Consider the following 21,725-nt stretch of genomic DNA (forward strand, 5'->3'; position numbering starts at 1 on the left):
CAAAAAAAAAAAAAAAAGAAGAAGAAGAGAAGAAGAAACGCAGCCTACCAAGCACTTAAAGCCAAAAGAAAAACAGCTTGAGGGACTAGGAAGGTGGCTCAGTGGGTAGAGTTCTTACTGTACAAGCACAGGACTTTAGGCTGGAAACAACAGCCACATAAAAAGTAGGAAGTAGCTACACACATCTGTAACGCCAGGACTACAGAGCAGGAAACAGAAATGAAAGATTCCCCAGATGAGGCCAGCCTGGTCTACAAAGCGAGCCCAGGACAGCCAAGGCTACACAGAGAAACCCTGTCTCAAAAAACCATAAAAAAGAAAGAAAGAAAGATCCCCAGAGCTTGCTGGCCAGACAGCCTAACCAATCAGTGCACTCCAGGCATAAGTCTGTCACTGCCTCAAAACATATAACAGAGAGTGATGGAGAAGACAACCAGCATCAGCCTCTGGCCCTGACATGCACATGCACGCATACCTGCCCATCCATGAACACAACACACACACACACACACACACACACACACACACACACACACGGACTCGACTTTTTAAAAATCACTCTGACTTCCATATGGAGGATGGACTAAAAGAAAAAGAAGTTAACCACTGATGATCCCATCAGGCCCAGTAGAGAGTCCTAATCCAAAGCTCACAGATGGTGCTGGTTAAACTAAATGGGTCACAAAATAAAGCTGAAAGTCAGGAATCTGGGAACGGGATAGACAGAGATGAAAGAGCACTGAAAAGGGATCAAAGGGAGATAAGAGAAGGAAGAGGCAGAAGAGTAATGAAAATACATTATATACAAACTGTCAAAGAAGAAAGCCAGTTTAACAGAAGATGGGTTAAGAAAAAAACCAAAAGGATTGTGGTAAAAAGCATACGTACGGTGGCTGGAGAGATGGCTCAGACGTTAAGGGCACTGATTGCTCCTCCAGAGGTCCTGAGTTCAATTCCCAGTAACCACATGGTGGCTCACAACCATCTATAATGTAATCTGATGCTTTCTTCTGGCCTGCAGGTGCACATGCAGCCAAAGCAGTGTATATATAATAAATAAATAAAGCATACATACAATAGAATAGCAATATTAAACCTTAGGGATTTCTGTCACATCATTAGACAAATTTGGGGAAATAAATAGATGAATAAATCATCAAATGAAAGGGCTCAGGATTCCAGATGTGTCCAACTGGACAAAGAGTAGTGCCTTATCAACGGTAAACGTCACAGACAGAGGAGGCCATGGACTCAGTATGCTATGCTGAGACTCAGGAGCTCACTCTGCTGTGTGTTAGTGTATGCCTGTGTTAGTGTTTCCTGTTCTGCTACAGAGTATGCCTGTGATAGTGTTTCCTGGTCAAGCAATGGAGGCAAAATGCAAAAGCAAAGACAGAAAAAGGACAATGACGTGAGAACTGTCAATACAGAGACAAAAATCAAGTGCTCACGAGAAACAAGATAGTTCATCCTGGAAAACATGCAGAGGAGAGGAAGCCTCAGGCAACGTTCTGGGATTGTGGGTGAAAGGAGGGAAGCATAGAAGGCAGCATAAGACCAACAACCTGCCAGGCATGGTGGCGCACACCTTTAATCCCAGCACTCAGGTGGCAGAGGCAGGCAGATATCTGTGAGTTCGAGGCCAGTCTAGTCTATAAAGAAAGTCCAGGACAGCCAAGGCTACACAGAGAGACCCTGTCTCGAAAAACCAAAAATAAAAATTAAAAAAAAAAAAAACTAATGATCTACAACCTAACAGCAAAGAAGAGAATATAAAAAGGAGTTTGGAAGAGAATTTGAAGATAACAGAAAGCGATGTCAAATCCCACAGAAAAACAAAGAGAAGTAAAACACTGTGAAAAAGCCATTGGACCTGATAATTTGCAATATGAGCTCCTTTTGCCAAGGAAGTTTCAGGAGAAAGGGTGAGGAGTTGGAAATCACCTATTCTTTTAAAGCCAAGAAAGATTTGGTCATTAACTTGAGGGAATGAATACAGAGGCAATCACCTTTGGAGTTTGATTTTGATTTTTTTTTTATCCTTTTTAGACACGGGCACTCAAAGAAGTTAAAAGTAAAAAACACAGTAGGAACAGTTGATATGAGTTTTATTATGAGACATAAAACACTAGACAGGAAAAGCAAGGAGAGGATCTAACTTACACACGAGTCAAGACATCGACCTGGTAGCACACTGCTCATGTCTCTGAAGACGTCAACCTGGTGGCACACTGCTCGTGTCTCTGACCCAGGAGCATTCTGGCCTAGAGTAGCAGAACTAATAACAGGCCCCACTCACATGCCGTCACCAGACATCTGAACTTGGAGGATAAGGAATAACGCCTGCAGCACAATAGAGCTGGAGGAGGCGAGGATGAGGGCCTACTAAGTATTGTGAGCAGATTCAACCGTAAAGAATATGGAGAACCTGACCAGTACAAATAATTTCAAAATTGTAACTGCAACGAGAAAATAATATATACTCTGATGCTTAATTTAAAATTTTTCTGTCAGCTTCTAGACAAAATATGGTGTATAACAGACAATGATGCATACAAATGAGCCAGGCCCTGTCTAGCTCAGATCAACATCCCAACATAAGAAAAAATTTTTGTAGGTGTCTGAGGTTTTTTTTTAATATATTTTATTAATTTATTCATATTATATCTCAATTGTTATCCCATCCCTTGTATCCTCCCATTCCTCCCTCCCTCCCATTTTCCCCTTACTCCCCTCCCCTATGAGCATGACTAAGGGGGACCTCCTCCCCCTGTATATGCTCATAGGGTACCAAGTCTCTTTTTGAAGGCTTGTCCCATGAAAGTCTTCACTTACCAGGAAAGTGGGACAGGGGGAGGACATCCTATTTGGACTCTAGATGAGAGAAGCATGGGAGAATGGGGAAATAGAAGGATCCAGAGGGTCCTAGAAACCTACAAGAACATTATGATGGGCAGATCTGGGCCCAGGGGTCCTGTTCAAACTATGGCACCAGCCAAGGACAATACGTGCAGTAAACTTCGAACTTCTACCCAGATCTAGCCAATGGACAGGACATTCTCCACAGTTGAGTGGAGAGTGGGGTCTGACTTTCACAAGAACGCTGGTGCCCCATATTTGACCACGTCCCCTGGATGGAGAGGCCTGGTGGCACTCAGAGGAAGGATAGCAGGCTACCAGACAGGAAATTTTATAGAAAATATGCTGTGTGCAGTGACCCCACAACCACCTGAACAAGAAACTCTAGTCTCATTCAGGCAAGAAAGTGAAAGGATCTAGATGTCCCTGCTGAGAAGAGAACAAGACAGAGAGATCCTAAGGATAAATTTTATAGTCTTTTATAGGTGAGAAGCCAAGTTACTTGTCCAACAGAAAACGAATTTATTGTCCATACATTAAGCCTAAAATAGTTCTCACCGCTTCAAGAAACAAGAGACGGCTAAGAAATCAATTGTAGAAAATAAAAGGCAATGTTCTAAATAGAAGCATGAAGTAAAATTTAAAAAACAACTTACACATGAAATGTAACTATTTGATGTAGGAGAAAGTTTTGAAACACAGATTGAGGGAGCGAGCCTACATAAAGGAAAAGATACTAACTAGAAACAAGTCAGCTTGACCATTAGAAGTCTGGCAAGGTACATTGGCCCCTCTGATCCCCTCATGAAATCAAGGTGGAACAACCAGTTACATATGGACTTCAAGGTTAGTCTGGGCTTCATGATACCCTTCCTCAAAAACATACAGAAAAGTTTGTATTTACAAAGTCTGTCTATCAGACAGTTACAAAAATAATGGACTGTAAAATGGTTAAAAGAGTTCATCTCCTTGGGTGAAGAAGTCATCAGACCAAACAAATAATGCAGGTCATAGTCAGTGGCCCTTAAAGAAAAAACAAGAAGAACCAAGCACTGGTGGTGCACGCCTTTAATCCCAGCACCTGGGAGGCAGAGGCAGGAGAATCAATGTGAGTTCAAGGCCAGCCTGGTCTACAGAGTGAGTCCAGGACAGTCAAGGCTACACAGAGAAACCTTGTCTCGAAGGAAAAAAATAAAAAGAAAGAAAGAAAGAGAAAAAGAAAAAAGAAGAAGACTGGAAAGTTGGTTCAGAGCTAAAATCACTTGCTGCTCTTCCCAGCACCCTAGACAAGCTGCTCACAAGCACCGCTAACTCCAGCTCCAACGGAACTGAGCTCTGGCCTGTAGAGCATGCACACACACATATGTACATATACATATACACAGAGAAAAAGAGAGAGTGTGAGAGAGAGAGCAAGAGAATCATTCACACACGCACACACAAATACATAAAATAATAATCTTTAAAAGAAGAAAACTCTTGCTAGAAATTTTCTCTTAAAATTCTAAACAGCACTATTACAGTATGAATGACTGTTCTTCTCCAAAATGTGTGCATTGCAACTTCAAATATAGATTATGAGGAGGAGCCCCGCGGGAGTCAATAGGGAATGAGGCTGGGCTCGCATGGGTCTAATGCCTTTACAAAAGAGGCCAAGTAGCTGTTTTTCCCCTATTACACATGAGGACAAATCAGAGTGTAGTCTGTGAGAAAGAAAGCTTTCCCTGAACAGCGGGTCCTTAACTAAAGTGATTTTGGATTTCTCAAGTCCTAGGACTATGAACAATAAATTTCCACTGTTTTAAATTACTTAGTCTAAAATAAAACATTTTGTTATAGCTGCCTTATAACAAATTAGAAACTGCAAAAAACAGATTTAATTTTCAAGAAACCTTTTTTCTTTTGTATTTTCCATAAAGAAAATCAGCACAGACCCTATGACGGTTACAGCATCAGCAGTTTTACTAATGTTCAATTGTTCCTTAAAATTAATTTTGTAGGGGCTGGAGACATGGTTCAGTGGTTAAAAGCATTGATTGCTCTTCTGCAGGTCCTAAGTTCAATTCCCAGCAACCACAAGGCAGCTCACAACCATCTGTAATAAGATCTGGTCCCTCTTCTGGTGTGCACAGAGACAGTGTACTCATATACATAAAATAAATAAATCTCTTAAAAATTAATTTTGCGTACCTGAAGCAGTCTTTTTCTGGATCCTCACAACAACATAGATAGACTTGACCATATCAAAAAGGAATCATACTCAGTAAAGGCTGGGCTCAGCGAGTTCTGGCTGGGCTGTGGGTATGTGTATACACCCATGGAAATGCATGTCTAGGGAGTGACTCAATCAAACACAGTCTGAGGAGCACTGCACTGCACTCTGAAGTTCAGAAGTCTTTCTCACAGGCACCACAACCAGGCAGAGTACTTCCTAAGAATGTGAGGAAATGACAAAGGGGGCAGGTAGGGTTCTGCTCTACTGCAGACATCATTCCACAGAACTGACTGACCACGCTATTCAGAGAACCATGCTATTTCTATTCTTTCAAAATTATTTTTAAACATACCAAGCACTGTAAGACCCAAATACATATGACATGAAACATTTAATGGAGAGATCTAAGAAACTTTTTCCTCACAAGTAACTCCTGGAAACATAAAGACCCAACAACCCACACACTTCTCCAGCTAACTTGAGATGACACTGCCACCTAATGGCCAATACTGAGAACTGAATGCCCTGCTGCCTTGCTCCACCTCCTACTCCTCAACCAACTTTCAGGATGTAGCTGCTTTAACTTCAAAAGGTTTAAGACACTTAGCACACCACTCTACCTCCTCTCAATCTCATGAATAAATTTATCCCACACAGTATTTTTTCCAGCGTCACCCACAGAATTTCATAAGGCAATGTAAATTTTTCTATATTTGTTCTATCCAGTCCGTGTATCTGCCCTGCCGATACAGCAGTCACCAGCTAAATGTGGCTATCACAGTGCAGGAGCCCTAACAAAATGGGAAGTCTTCACTGCTGTTGCCCTTGGTTGCTCCGCCGGAGGTGGAAAGTGCATTCCTATTTATTGGTAAATACACCATGCCCTCAGACACAGGACACAGAGAAACCGAAGTGAATCTGACCTGCAATCCGCCTCCTCCTCCTCCCTGAGAACTAGTTTTCAGTGTACCAGAAAGCACCATGAAGACTTCCAAAGGAGGAAAGCAACCAACAGTCCTACCCAATTATGACACACTTGAGACTCATGTGGGTAAGGGCAGTCAGCCAAGTCGGCTCACAGGGCCTCGGCAACAGTGAGCACACCCAACTAGCCACTCACCCCTTCCAACTGGGAATAGCAAACAGCCAGCTACACTGGCCAACGAAGCCATGGATCCTACAAGACCTAACCTGCTACCACCGCTTTCCTAAGCCAGTGGAATTCCTAACTGCATCCTAAACACTTATCTTTATACCCACAGAAAGAGTAGAGCTCATCCTCATCAAAGAAGTTTCTTTTTGCTGCGGAAGGAAACCACTACAGCAAGCCACAAGTAGTCAAAACATAAACAACTGACCCTGGAGTGTGCAACCCCAACCGATATATCTTCAACACAACTCTTTCTGCTAAGGCTCAGGGTACATCTAGGAAGGGGAGGCAGAGATTGTAAGAAACAGAAGACCAGGAAACCTGTAGTAAGAGTGTGCTTTCTAGCTAGGACAGGAAAGCTAAGCTATACTCATGTAAGTTCAACAACATGGCTGCCTGAAGAGGACCTGGAACAACTCCAACAGTTGACATTCCAATGTGCATGTGAAAAACGTGTAAAATTTCACAGTGCCCTGACCCTATATGAAGAGATACAGGCAATCAATATTCCTGAGAGGGGAAGAATCAGTCTTCCCCAGGAATAACACCCTTTATTGTTTACCTAATACTGAATGATCAACCCTAGAAACAAATAAATACAGCCTCAGCAGGTTGTATTTATACAATGATTTGTGTGTGTGTGTGTGTGTGTGTGTGTGTGTGTGTGTGTGTGTGTGTAAAACAACAACGAATAAAGACAAGGCCTTAAATTGGGGGAGGGCTTGGACATGGTAGGGTAGAGGGAAGAGGGAGAAATGATGTAACTATATATTAAAGCAAAAAAAAAGATCCAATGCAACAATACTTTGTACAATGTTGCACTAAGTAGCATTGTACTGTCCACATCCTTGCTGTCAATCCTCCTGGCTTCTTCAGATATCTCATGTTTAAGGGACACAGTATGTGACAGTATATCAAAATTCTCTAACCCATCCCATCCTTCCAACATCACCTCATTCTTAACATAGAACCTTAGTGTATTTTTTTAATTACTTACCCCTACTATTGTATGTGTGTGCACATGATGTGAAGAGGCATACACCACAGTGCAGAAAGTATAAGGTCAAAGGAGTGGGTTCTCTCCTTCCACCTTTATTTGGGTTCTGATTTCTCATCTGCCCAAACCTATCATCACTAACCAGAACTCTAGCACAAGCCACCCTAACTCCATGCTTCCCTTTTGCTCCCTTTGATCTATTCTTTCTGTTTTCTCTAGAAATAATATTTTAAAACTCTATTGTGTTTGTCTTAATGTCTCCCTGTGGTTCTCCACAATGCCTCAAAACATTACTACCAGCAGCTGGTATGGATTAGGTACCTGTGTCAGGTATGTACATTACTTCATTTGTATCTCACATTGCTGCACTGTTGATAATGTGACGACTCAGATTTAAGTAAATTGACCTTTGAGGAAACATTATCCATCCACAGACATACAGGTAATTGGTGAGGGCAGCTAAGATTACAAAAGCAAGCTTGGTCTGGCAGCACAGTAACTGGGAGGCTAAGGCAGGACCAGCACAGGTTCAAGGCCAGCCACAGCTATGGAGGGAGTTCAAAGCCAGGAGAGGCTACTTAGCCAGACCCTGCATGCGCACACGTGCACACATGCACTCACACACGCCATTGCAGTTTAGAAATCAGACTCTTCCCTGAGCCTTTGTGAAGGGTTACATGAACAGGGGATAGAGATTAAGAGGAGGAATGTGGGTGGCCTCTAGAACTTGATGAAGTCACCTTACAACTGGGCATGACATTGCTCAGGCAAAATGGAGAAATTGAAAACAAGGCTTTTATATAAAACCTATCAATGTTTATGTTGCTAACATTCATCTTTAAAAAAAAAAAAAATCCTAGTGTGAGACAAACAAAATGTACTTGTAGCCTGTTATGGACCTTCTCATTTTCCTGGACCAAAGCTAGGCAACTTAAAAGATGAAACACACACACACACACATACACACACACACACACACACACACACACACACACACACACACACACACACACACACCAAAACCCTTCAATTTTTAACTTTCATTATTCCTTTTCAGTTATGCCTTCGCAAACCTTTAGGAACTCTGACCATACTGTGCCTTTCAAGATTCTTTACCAAAGCACACAGTACATTACTCCCTTGGCTGACAGTGACACTCAACTGTGGTCTACCTTGAAAATTCTCTGAAGCCTCTTCTCTTTCTCCCTTGCTTGCTTCAATGAGAAGGCTCTAGACAGACTGATATAATGCCAACTAGCACATACGTCCCACCTGTGAATTCAGAGTGGTGTATTACAAAGCACTCACAGATTTTCCAAGGTAAGATCCAGGTAAGAATCTACTGCCAGCCACACGAATGCATAGATCCACCAGAAAATGAGTGAGGGTCAGAAAGCAACAGCAAAAGCTAATTTTAAAAATTCTCTTTGCAAAATGTTCACAAACTGTGCATTCCATTATTTTGATGTAAGTGCTAAGCCATTCCAAATACAAGGAACGCAAGGCTTTTGCCTCTTTGTTTTTGAGGCATGTCCTCTCAATGTAGTTCACCCTTGACTCCTCCTCCTCAGCCTCCAAGATTCTGGGATTACAATGTGTGCTACCATGCCAAGCAGCCCTTAAATTTTAAAGTACTTTATTATGAAGATGTTACAAATCAGACAAATTATATCTAAGACTTATTGTTAGCAGTCAAAGAAAAGTCTCCAGAAACTAAAGAGCTTTTCTATACCTATACCCAGGTTTCAAGAGGACTTCTTCAAACACTTTAGGAACACTTAAGGGAGATGGAGAGCTAAAATGATGACATTACCGTCTCTCGTGTACCTCCCGGGAACATACAGCAATTGTATAAGGAGTTTCTCCTGATTATTAACTAACAGCTAAACAGCTTCTTTTCAAAGTACTATTCAAGAATTAGCTTAAAGTTCTCCACACTGAATCTCACATTCCTGTCTACTGTCAGTCTCACAACCTTCCCGCAGTTAATTAATCCTTACTTGACATTAGGGCACTAAAGCCAAGTTGTTACTTGCAAACTTCTAATATCTTTTCCATTCCACTGCAAAAACACCCTGCTGTGGCTGGAGAGATGGCTTAGTAATTAAGAGCACTTACTGCTTCTACAGTGGACACAGGTTCAGTTTCCAGCACCCGCATCAGGTGGCGCACAACCTCCCATAAAACCAGCTCCAGAGGGCCTAACACCCTCTGGCCTCTAAGAGCACCTGTGCATACATGATGCGCACAAACTCATACAGGCACACACACAAATACATGAAATTTAAAAATAAATCAATGTTTTTAATCCAGTTAATATTGTTTCTAGCCTCTCTGTGAGTTCAAGGCCAACCTGGTCTACAAAGCCAGTCTAGGACAGTCAGGGCTGTTACACAGAGAAACCCTGTCTCGAAAAACTTAAAAAAAAAAAAAAAGCAGTGGCACATGCCTTTAATCCCAGGACTGGGGAGGCAGAGGCAGCACTCTTGAGGCCAGCCCTGGTCTACAAAGCAAGTTCAGGACAGCCAAGATAACAGAGAGAAACCCTGTCTCAAAAAACAAAAACAAAAAAGATTGTTTCCAGCAATTTTCCCAACTAGAAATCAATTCTCATTCTTTTTTCTAATAATCTTAGCAAATAGTATTCCCTAAAATAAAACTTGTCAAAAAAAGAAGAAATTATAACAATGAATCTAACAGAGATATTTGGGAACGAACCTTTAGCAGATAGAGAAGACTTAGCCTGTGGTTCAAGTGTATTCTAGAGAGGTCAACACAAAAATACATTGCTTTTGGTATTCTGTTATAGCCAACACTTGTTTTCTGAACAGAAACTATATAGAAACCAGAGACTAAGCATATTTACTCCGAAGGAGCGTTTTATAACAGTCTATTCAACAGACAGTCCAGGGAAACAGCAAACGAACAGACCCGTCAAGACTTGACAACTACTGACAAAAGAGAGACAAGAGGACAGAAGTCAGAGTTACAGAATAACTGCATGGAACTTAACCAAGAAAGAAAACTGACGACAGGACTAGGAGCCAGTGAGGCAAATGACAAGAAAGCATGAAAGGAGACACTGAGTGATGCCTGCACACGCTGGGAAGTGAGGGTGTCAAGATCTAACAGGTTCACTGTAGGTTTAAGAAAGCAAAGGTAAGACTGTTGGTGGAAGAAAAGAGGACTCCATAACGGCAAAAGGGAAGAAGATTGCATACGCTGTAAACGTAAAACTGAATGTAAAAAAGGATTTAAAGAGAATGTAAAAAGCTTTGACGGCTGGAAAATGTATGGAGGAGTCTGAGTTAAAGATTTTGAGTTCGAGGTTTTGATGTTTGGGAACTTTATCTTGTGAAGAGAAGGAAGAAGACATGTAGCTCCACCACTACCACTCCCAAGAAAAATACTCTGAAGATAAGGTATTTCACAAACTGTATGACAAGATAAGTAAGGCTGAATCTATTAAGAGGGATTAAAATGATATAAAAATAATAACAAAGTCCTAAAACATGGCTGCTGGCAAGAAAAGTGAAACTTAAGAAATATACATGAAAGATATTCACTCTCTCATGATGCCTGGGATATTATGTTGTAAGAGAAATACATAACTGGTCTCTGCCTTGGGTTCCTGGCAGACAGCTCTTCAAGCCCCTAGACTCTCCACATCAAAGAGGACTTCTTTTGCATGCTAATGAGGAGACTATGCCCTTATATAATCTCAGGACAGGGGCTGAGTCACCAAAATCATCGAGGCATGATTACAAAGTTGGACTTTCAGCTCTATCCCTAAACTTCCAGAGAGGGAAGCAGGGCTAAAGGTCAAGCTGATGACTAAAGGCTAACAATGTAATCAACTGTGCGCACATCATGACAGCTCCACTACAAACACAATGGGCAGAGTTCACCAAGCTCCTGGAGTGCTGTACATGAAGCACTAAAGAGAGGTCTAGCCCAAAAGAACGTGAACACCATGAGCCCCTTCCCATGTGCCTGCCCAGTCATCTGGCTATTCATCTACGTCTCTTATAATATCTGTCATAACATCTGCGAGCAAAGTAAATAAAAGGGAGTCAGGTAAAGCCTGGCATCTACCACAGGTCAGCAATAAGCACAAGCCACAAATCTGATCTGCTCCAGGCAGACACTGTCAGACTTCAGCTAAACTGTCAAAGGCTGCGTTGAGTGGTACGTGGGAAACACACTTTGGCTGTTCCTTATCTTCCCCTAGCGCCCTAGATGCCATGTTCTGCCATTACTCCACTCACTGTGTTCATACAAGGTATCACTAACCTGTGGCTGTGACCTTCTCTTCCTCAGCCTCTTGTGCCTAGTACTAATAAGTCAGGGCCACTGCAAGCTGCTAAAAAATGTCTGGCAAATTCTAATGGAACACAGTCATTCTAATTATCAGAGCACAGAGGAATCTACATGAGCCGTAAGATGGTAACAAGCACTAACGAAGTTGTTAGTGTAGGCAGACCACATTTAAGGAATGAATTTTATGACAGGATGAATTTCGGAATGGAAGATCAGTAAGGACAATAAATAACCTGAGAAATACACAGAGGGAGAGAATGAATATGAATGACAACAGCAGAGGGAAAATCTGAAACACATATGTAATAAAATTATATATATATAATTATATATAAAATCAGTGAGTCTTACTATTTCCTGACAAGAATATTTGAATATAGACTTAATTCTCCAAGGTTATTTCTTACTTTGTCTTTAAAGATGTTATTTGAGCCAGCTTTTCAGACAGATTCAATCCATCATAAAATCCTTGTCTCTGTACTCAAAATGTATGCAGAATGTAATATGTCCCCAAATCCTGTCTAAAATCAATGTCATCACCCTCCCAGGTATACTGCTGCAGCTGGCTGGCTACATGACACCTCTACTTAGCAGCAAAGAGAATTATTTAAAACAAACAAAGGCAAGATTGTAGCTCAGTGGTAGAGTCCTTGCTTTGCACCTGGGAGGACCTAAGTTTAATCTCCAGCAAAATAAATAAACAAGTTGAAATTCTACATTGTCTTTGCACTTTATAAAGTCGAGACAGCTACACAGGGTCTGACTCCCCCAACCCAGACCACCTACCAGACATCACTTTGTGCCAATCGTTCCCTTCAATGCCTCACTGACATGCCCATCACTCTGAAACAGGCCAGGCATGCCTAGCACAGGAGCTCCCATTAAGGGACGGGAAGGGAGCTCAGTCAATAAAGCACGGACTGACTGAGCATGAATTCAGATCCGCATCACCCATGTCCAATACTAGGTATAGTAACATGCTGGAATGCTAGCACTGGGCAGGTGGGAACAGGAGGATCCCTGGGGCTCGCTGGCCAGCTAGTCTTGCTGAAGCGATGAGTTTCAGGTTCAGTAAGAGACCCTACCTCAAAAAACAAGGTAGAGATCAACTGAGGAAGATGCGCAACACCGAACTCTGGACTCCACACATAAATGCTCCTGAACATACACACACATGTAAGTAAGCACATGCCACACCACACTAAAAAATTAAATTGAAAATGTTAATTACACACTTTTACTTTAAAATTTCTGCTCAAAATCAGTTATGATTAGAGGCCTGCCTAACCATCTTGTATAAAACAGCAGTATCGCTGGAGAGATGGCTCAGCAGATAAGAGCACTGATTGCTCTTCCAGAGGTCCTGAGTTCAATTCCCAGCACACATGGTGCCTCACAACCATCTATAATGTGATCTGATGCTCTTCTCTGGCCTGCAGGGTGGTACATGCAGGCAGAGCACTGTGTAAATAATAGTAAAAAAATCTTTAAAAAAAAAAAAAAAACAGCAGTATCCTCGACTCCTGCTCTTTTCACCTCATTCTGCTTTTACCTCTCTCCACAGTACTATAGCAGCTGAGATGCGACATATATTCATGCTTTTTTTTTTAATTGTCTCATTGTCTGTAAGCTCCAAAGGGGCATATAAATTGTCTAGTTCACTATATTATGCCAAGAAAGTGTTCGCCCATCTTAAAGGGGCTGATGACTGAATTCATTCAGACTTGGTCTGTTCTTAAAGCAAAGACTGACGAAGTCAGCAACGTAGAAATTCTCAAATCCTGGAGAAACACTGACTGCCAAACAGTCCACACAGCCAAGTATAAAATTCTAGCTAATGCCAAAAATAAGGGTTGACAAATTCACACTATGATGAAGCAGAAAGTGAGTGGGCAAAGAAAAAAATGGCCGTCTCTGCTTCCCCATCCTTTGAAAAGAAATACCACCTGATTGTTTCCTGTAAGCTGGCCTACCAACTCTGTCCAAACAACACCAAGCCCATTCTACACACTTAAGAGCTGTTATGAATAGTTCCTGCTTTTCTCAGCTGTGGTCTTCAGAGAAAAATGTAACTCTCAACCATATTGGCTGCCAAGACATAATGATCTGAGAAGGCTCTCAAATTTCCAGAAAGCACTCAGGCTGCAACCAAATATCATTAATATGATGACAAGAACTAGTCAAAGAACCGTTTGATGCCTGCCTCTTTCTTGTCCCTAGTGTACACTACCAGCTCACTCATCAGAGATCATGATATCTCAGTATGGGGAGGTGGCGAGGCAGGGAGGCAGGCAACCCAAAACCACAGGATTAGAGGGTGATCTTTTTGCATTTAAAAGGGGGAAAGTAATAGGAAACAGAAAACATCTGGTAGCACATGAGGTGTCACTTGGCCTTTTCAATACCAAACATAAAGACAGAAATTAAGGGCCACCAAGCTTCTGCTTCCCAAGCAAGAAGCAGAGGCAAATGGATCTCTTTTGGGTACCAGGCCAGCCAAGGCTATGTAGTAAAACAGCAACTAAAAATACAACAACATTAAGTTAGGAACTGAGCAAGTAAAGTTAAAACAATCCCAACACAATGTTCATACAAAGAAAACAGATATTCTTGATTATTTGCAATAGTCAGGGCCATTTTTAAGGCCAATAATCCTCAAAGATGATCCTCTCATATTTAAACTAAGCTACTGATCAAAAAGAAAATAGGGGGGAAAAGTCTCTTGTGGATGCAGACTTTAAGAATCCTCTATCTCCTCAAAGTGCACGGTCTCAATTAAGCAATCAGAAATTTCTAAAACCAAAGATTTGCACTGAGACATAAAATCAACTAACTCACAAGACAAGAGCTAAGCTCAAAGACTGCACATAACGTTTTCTGACTGTTCGATTCACTCATAAAGAAAGGAGCATTCTGATTGGCTGTTCTCTTAATAGACTGAGTCACACCCCAGCATCTGCAACCTAGCAATCAGAAACCAGAGACAGGAAGCTACAGAATGCTGAGAAAATGTGGGGGTGGGAAGGCTGTCAGTACCAATAGGAACCATCACATGAGGGCACATGAACCAGAGCTAAGTATAGTGGGGGATGGCATTCCAAATGCAGAGTGTGCTGGTATGACCTTGGGTGCCCTCACTTAAGGTTCCCTCAATTCTCCTATAGCTATCCTCTCACAGGGCTTGCTCTCTTGGTCACTCCTTTGAACTTGATGATTCGTTATTTCCCAGCAGTCTCTTGTCTTCTTCCAGTGTCATGTCATCCAGTACTTACTCATACTTCCAACTCAGCCCTTATCATTGACAAGCGCACAGGCCCACACGGATTAGATGTGTCACAGGATTACGTACAGTGTATCACAGAGCAATGGCGAGAATATAGCAAAACACTGTGAGCGTGCTTCAGTCTCAGCTCTCTCCAAATCCCCGCTCCGCCTTCCCATCCTCTTATGAAGGGCTACTCACGCCTTTTACCTTTCAAGAAAAAACATGCAACCTCCACTTCCACCTGAGAGTTCAGGCTTCGGTTCGCATGATCTATTTCTATTGCCTCCTATGAGAAACAGCTTAACGCATTTCTACACTGTTACACTGGCCATCTCCCTAATATCATAGGTTTTTTTGTTTGTTTGTTTGTTTGTTTCAAGACAGGGTTTCTCTGTGTATCCTTGGCTATCCTGGACTCACTTTGTAGACCAGGCTGTCCTTGAACTCACAGCAATCCACCTGCCTCTGCCTCGCAAGTGCTGGGATTAAAGGCGTGTGCCACCACTGCCCAGCATCATAGGGTATTTTTAAGACTAATGATCCTCAAAGATGACCCTCCAGACATATTCAAATTAAGCTACTATATCAACACAAAAAGGCAAACAGAACAAAAACTTCAACTGTCAGGAACTGTTGGTTTGGTTTTAAATATATATCCTTCAAATGGGTGGAAGAGGAAGTCCAATCTTTAGCACAGCAGTAAGATAATACACATTTAGAATAGTGCCTTTTAAAGTGAAGACAGACCAAGTCCTATCCCATTGCTTACCAGTGCTCCGGATATTATCTTCAACAGATCCCTTTACATCTCATTCATAAAATGATGCTACAAAAAAAACTGCCTTCTAGGTAGTAGTAGTAGTGGTAAGAGCCACTGGCATGCCAGGTATCAGTGTAGTGTATCTGATAACTAGTGTTCTGAGCTATCCTGTCTGTCTGGAACATATCACTTCCCCAAAAGAGAGCAGATAACAAGGTTTTGTTTTGTAGCTTTTTAAATGATTAACAATTCAAGTTAAATCAAAAATGACCTTCTGGTCAAGCCTGAACAAACAAAAACCTTAACAAATACATTGCATTCAAGAATTCTTTGGTTTGTCTAAAATTTATCACAATTTTAATATATTACAAATTTACTGTTACTTTAAGCAATCAAAAACAAATTTATTTATGCATTGATAAATATCAAAATTATAATTCACATAAGCAAAAGCCCTTTAGGGTATTCAAGAATATTTAAAAGTGCAACAGGGTTCTAAATCTGAAGCATCTGAGAACCATCCTGCTAGATGGTCTAAGTAATACTTTTTCCCCATACTTCATCTTTTAAAATCAAGCACCAACCAAAAATATGGTTCATATGGCTCATGCCTACAATCCACACGTGAGGGGCCTGAAATAGGAGGTTGGCTCTGGGAGCTAAATAAACACATGCTTTGGATGGTAGGGTGTCATCAAACTCAGACAATTAAAAGACAAATTTACAACATATTTTTAAAAGCCAATAATTCTAATTTTTAAAAAAAAAGCTGCCAAGTATTCGGTACTCAAAAATAAGTCAGGTATCTTGGTGCGTGCCTATAATTCAGAGAAGGTAGACTAAGAAGGATCAGGATTCAAGGTCAGCCTAGGTTTCAGGAAACTCTGTCTCAATAAATAAATATAAAAAGTAACAAAAAAAAATTTAGAGTGTTAATTCTAATAAAAATTATTAAAACTATTTCAGTGAATTGGTGGGTAAAAGACAACCCATTCACAGAGAGGAGAAAATAAACTGAAATAAAACCTGCATGTGCCCTCTGTTACACAGAAAGTACTCTTATCCTCTTTTTTAAGAGATAACTCAAGGGGCTGGAGAAATGGCTCAGTGGTTAAGGGCACCGCCTGCTCTTCCAGAGGTCCTGAGTTTAATTCTCTGCAACCACATGGTGGCTCACAACGATCTATAATGTTATCTGATGCCCTCTTCTGCAGATAAAGCACTCATATACAATAAATACAATAAATAAATCTTTTAAAAAAAAGAGAGAGATACACTCAAAACCAAAGGCCATCAAAGTATGACATAAGTAGTCAACTACATTCTGCTGGAGAAGGGCAAATCTCTCAAAGGTAAATCCAGCAAGAGCTTTTGAAACTGGTGAAACCTTCATACCCTCTGATGCTGTAATTCCTCCCATGGGCCTATAGCCTATAGGGAAAAAAGATGATGAATACAGGGCAATATGTTACCTGCAGAATCCTGAACTCGAATGGGAGTAGCATCTTAGTAAGGTGGTCCAGGACACTTAACTATAGTAACTGCACTACACACAAAATGGTAAGCAACTCACATGTCCACACTTAAGAAATAAATAACCATTCTCTCTAAGACATTGTATACAGATTAGAGATTAGATTTAAACAGCAATCAATAGTACAAAAGTATAATAAATTGACAAGAAACAAGGAATAGCTTATGTTGATTTTATCTCTTCGCCCACTTGTAAAACAAGAGTTCTTTTGGAACTAGTCAGGCCTACTACGCTAAGGACCTAGTTGAAAACTGACGTTTTAGAAACACAAATCTACAATAATCAATTTTTTGTTCTTAAAAAATTATCACGGGTAATCAGACCAGCTCTTCCCACAACACCAAAGCCATATGTGTAATTTTACCCGTGTTACTATCCCACTGTAACCCATTTATATCAAAATCTCACTTTACCATCAGAAGGAACAGTGCAGGATCTACATATGGTGAACAGAGGCTCTGGACACCAAAGTACAAGCAAGCTACAGCCCAGTGGCGCAGTAGAGGTCCAGTTTCTCCCCTTTTCCCAAATGAGGTATCACGTTTCTCAGCCACTCCTGGGCTTTAGGTCCCTAGGAGTGGCAGCATGAGGAGGAGGAAGCACAGACAGACAGCTCCAGGGAGCAGTGAGAATCACACAAATGAGCTCAGAAGCTGTGACACACACGGAGGGTAGACGGACACCAAGGCAAGCTACTTGCTTTTTCAGGCTTCAGTTGTTCAAAGCTGTTTCAGAGTTCAACCAAATAATCAGCTACACCTTTCAAATTCAATATCTACTAATCCAGCCCTTTTCTATTAATGAATATCTAATTCTCTCGTGCCTCATCAAGACGGTAAAACCTTTATTACAAATTAGAAGCTAAGCATGAATCCTAACACGCAGGAGGCTTGGGGGTGGGGCTGACTGCAGAGATTTGAGGTCCCCCTGAGCTGAGCTGGCCTTCCTTACTTACAGTGAGACTCTTTCTAAAGGAAAAAACAAGAACAAGATGGCTCAATGGGTTAAGGTGCTGGCTTGCCACCAAGCCTAACAGCTCTATCCCCAAACCCACATGGTAGAAAAGGGGAACCCATTCCCACAACTGACCACCACATGCACGTCATAACATACACACACTGTGGCACAGGAGCATGGACATGAAAAAACAGAGAGAGAGAGAGAGAGAGAGAGAGAGAGAGAGAGAGAGAGAGAGAGAGAGAGAGAAATGTAATTTTAAAAGTACATTGTATTTAGAACTAGGATAGTGGGGAGTAAATGTGAACTACAAAGATGCCCAAAAGGCCTGGATCTGTCCCTTGTTTCTACCTGTATGACTGTGGGCAAATCACTGCACCTCAAAATAGACCAATCCTGACTCTCCATGACCTTCTCATTCCTCCACCTTAAAGTAGATTGACTTTTTTTCCATCAAAACTAGAATGTCATTCTTAACCAGTATCACTTTTTACTTTGTCCTTAAGCAAATAAAAGTATCAACACTGGGGCTGGAGAGATGGCTCAGCAGATAAGAGCACTGGCTGCTCTTTCAAAGGACCACAATTTGATCCCAGCACCCACATGACAGCTCACAACTGCCTGTAACTCCAGTCCCAAGGGATTCAGACACCCACACACAGACACGCAAACAGGCGAAACACCGATACATAGAATTTTTTAATCTTTTTTTTAAATAATGGTTTTTTTTTTTTTTTCTAAATTTTTTGGTGCTGAAAGACCATCTAAACATATTTTTCTTGTCTTAAATCTGCATTCAAGCCTGGACCCTTTCCTCAAAATTCATTCAGCAAATAAATTTTAGCATAAGTGCTGTGGCAGCAAACTTTTTTTTTAAAAATGCCTAGGGGGAACATATATAAGCAAATCATTAACTTACAATTGACAAAAAGCTACGTGCACAATGGAATGATGCTACTGAAGCAGTGGAAAGAGATGAGAGGCCTGGACAAAACTCAAATTCAATACTTTAGTCAAGTTGTAAGGACAAAATGCTTACTAGGAAGACACTTCTGGACAGAGGAAGCAGAAGAAAGATGTCGTCTGTGAGCTGAGCAGACACGTTCAATTGTAGACGAAATGAGAATGTAGCCAAGCACCAGAAATTAAGAAAGACTATAGAAGGGCTTCTAAACAACAGATTAAAAATGTCCTCTTCCCCACACAGGCAAAAAAATGCTACCTGAGGAAGGAAAGGCAGAATTAAAAGGTTCCTGCTCTCAGGATGGCTTCTAGCTTTCTTGTTATGCATATTAAGGAAACAATACAAATTACAGGTTAAGGGCGGTAAGTATTTTTAAGCTAGAGATTGAGGTCAACGTTGTTGAGAACAAGGAAGAAAACTACCAAGTAAGAGAAGAGCAATGCACATTAACAAACTAAGAGAGACAAACATTAACAACGTCTGGAAAAGACTGACTCCAACCACGCAAACCATTCATCAGTGTTTACATCCTTACCAATTATAGAGCTCACATTATAAAGCATACTTTGTACTTATCTTTCACATTAAATTTGATCACAGGTTTTTTTTTGTTTTTTTTTTGTTTTTTTTTTTTTTTTTTTTGGTTTTTCGAGACAGGGTTTCTCTGTGTAGCCTTGGCTGTCCTGGACTCGCTTTGTAGACCAGGCTGGCCTCGAACTCACAACGATCCGCCTGCCTCTGCCTCCCGAGGGCTGGGATTAAAGGCGTGTGCCACCACGCCCGGCTGATTACAGTTTTTTTAGGCCAAACGACAATACATGAATCAACTGTCTAATGCAAATATCCCATTAACACTTAATGCTCCCGGGGAAAAAAAAAAATGTGTCTTCAAACTGCTACTCTGAAAAGAAAGTAAATGCTCATTTTCATTCATTTCTTCCCTCCTTCCCTCCTTTTTCTCTCCCTCTAGTTTTTTTCTTTCTTCCTTTTTTCCCCCCTTGAGACAAAGTCTACATAGCTTTGGCTAGCCTCGAGCTTGCGATGTAGACCAGGCTAGCCTGGAACTCACAAAAATCTACCTGCCTCTAATACTTGAATGCTGGGATTAAAGGCCTGTGCCACCTCACATGGTTTCTCTCTCCTTTAAGTGAAACAGGACATTCCAATCTTGGACAGCGAAGAGTCTGTGCATCAGTAATTTTTACTGCCAAGGCCTATTCTATGATCAGCAAGCCTAATTGGCTAGGTAGGCAGCAAAGATGAATTTGCAATTATTGAAATTCAAAACTCAGGCTTTAACACCAACGACCACCTCAAATGAATTAACCCCTCCCTTTACTTTGCCAAAACTGTATAAAAATAGATGCCCAAAAAAGAAAGGGAGAGAAGGGAAAAGAAGCACCTGGACCTATAGACATGGTGTGATCCACCAAAGTTCTTTCTCAAGATGTTTTAGGGCGTGTCTTTGTTTTGACTCAATGGTTTAAAAAAAAATCCCACTCATTCTGGGCTCTTGGGTACTTTCCCTTACCAACAGGAGCATCCTGGCTTTGAAATCCCAGGGCATCTTAGCCTCGCCCTGATTTCCCTGTGCAAGAAGGCTGGAGCCCTAGCGTCCCGCCGCCCCTTCCCTGCACAGCACGACCGAGCAGGGGCGTCCGGCCTGCCCATTGCACGGCAGGCGGCTCGGGAGACCAGGCGTGGACTCCGAGGGTCGTCCCCGAGCGCTGACGGCCAAGGACACCCGGCCCTCTGTCCACCCGCGCCGCGCCCCCCGAGACAGGCAGCCCCCGGGAGCCCCGCGACCCCGGCCCTGACCCCCGGCTCTCACCGTGCAGAGGTCGCGCTGCCTCCTCGGCAGCGGCCCGGATGCGGGTCGCCCAGCGACCCGCCGGCCGGAGGATGGAAGAGAGACACGAGGCTGTCCCGTCACATCCCCGCCCGCCCAGCCGCCTGGCCCGCAGCAGCCAGCATCGCCTCCACGGCCTGAGGGAGCGCCGGACTTCACCGACGCCGCGCCCCCTCCCTCGGCCAGCACCCGCCTGGACTCCGCCCTCCAGGGGACCCACGCACTACGCGTGCGCAGCCCGGCCCCCCGGGCAGTCCGCGCGCAGGCGCGAGTCTCATGGGCTAGGCCCCGCCTCCGGTCCCGCCCCGCCCTCGCGCCAGCCATTCCCAGGCTCCGCCCTGCTTCACTGACCTTGCTTCTTTGACCCCTGACTCAGGCCTTTTCTAGGGTCAACCTTTCACTGCAGTCTCATGGCTGATCACTTCGAGATGGACCTCTGGTTTAAATTTGCTGCTAGACCAATAGGAATGATCTGAATACTGAATCAAGTGTGGCTTCCTACCCTGCTGTAGCTGTGCCTCAGTCACGCATACTGGCTCTGCCTGAGATTGAGATTAGACGCTGAGACCCTGAGAACGCAAGCGATCTTTTGATGCTGTGGATCTCAGTCACATCTTTAAGCCATGCAGCCCTCGTTTCTAGATGGTTGGCCAAGTCTTTGAGAGTTGCCACGCAAGCTTGCTGTACCTGGCTGTCTATAAAAGCATGAAAGATGTTCTTTATCTGACTCTAGACTTCTGGTTCTCCTTGCTAGCCCCAACAGCTCAACTGAAATTAATGACACTGGAAGAGACGGGATGACACCACTTCTCTAGACCTCTAACATAACCACCTTGGTAGGGGAGGAGACACTTG

General features: G+C 42.4%; 1 protein-coding gene across 4 annotated transcripts in view; it reads right to left on the reverse strand.

The window, feature by feature from the left end:
* Ccser2 (coiled-coil serine rich protein 2) overlaps window positions 1-21,058 on the reverse strand; it is a 104,038-nt gene extending 82,980 nt beyond the window's left edge. Inside the window, exon 1 of one of the 4 annotated variants that reach the window (XM_051142072.1) lies at window positions 20,853-21,048. The gene's annotated coding sequence lies outside the window, so the exon portion shown is untranslated. Of the gene's footprint in view, window positions 1-20,852 lie in introns of all 4 variants that reach the window. The other 3 variants (XM_051142094.1, XM_051142083.1, XM_051142105.1) reach the window with 3 other exon arrangements.
* Between the last annotated feature and the right edge of the window lie 667 nt (window positions 21,059-21,725).

Source organism: Acomys russatus, chromosome 3 (genome assembly GCF_903995435.1).
Source record: "Acomys russatus chromosome 3, mAcoRus1.1, whole genome shotgun sequence".
Taxonomy (NCBI): Eukaryota; Metazoa; Chordata; class Mammalia; order Rodentia; family Muridae; genus Acomys; species Acomys russatus.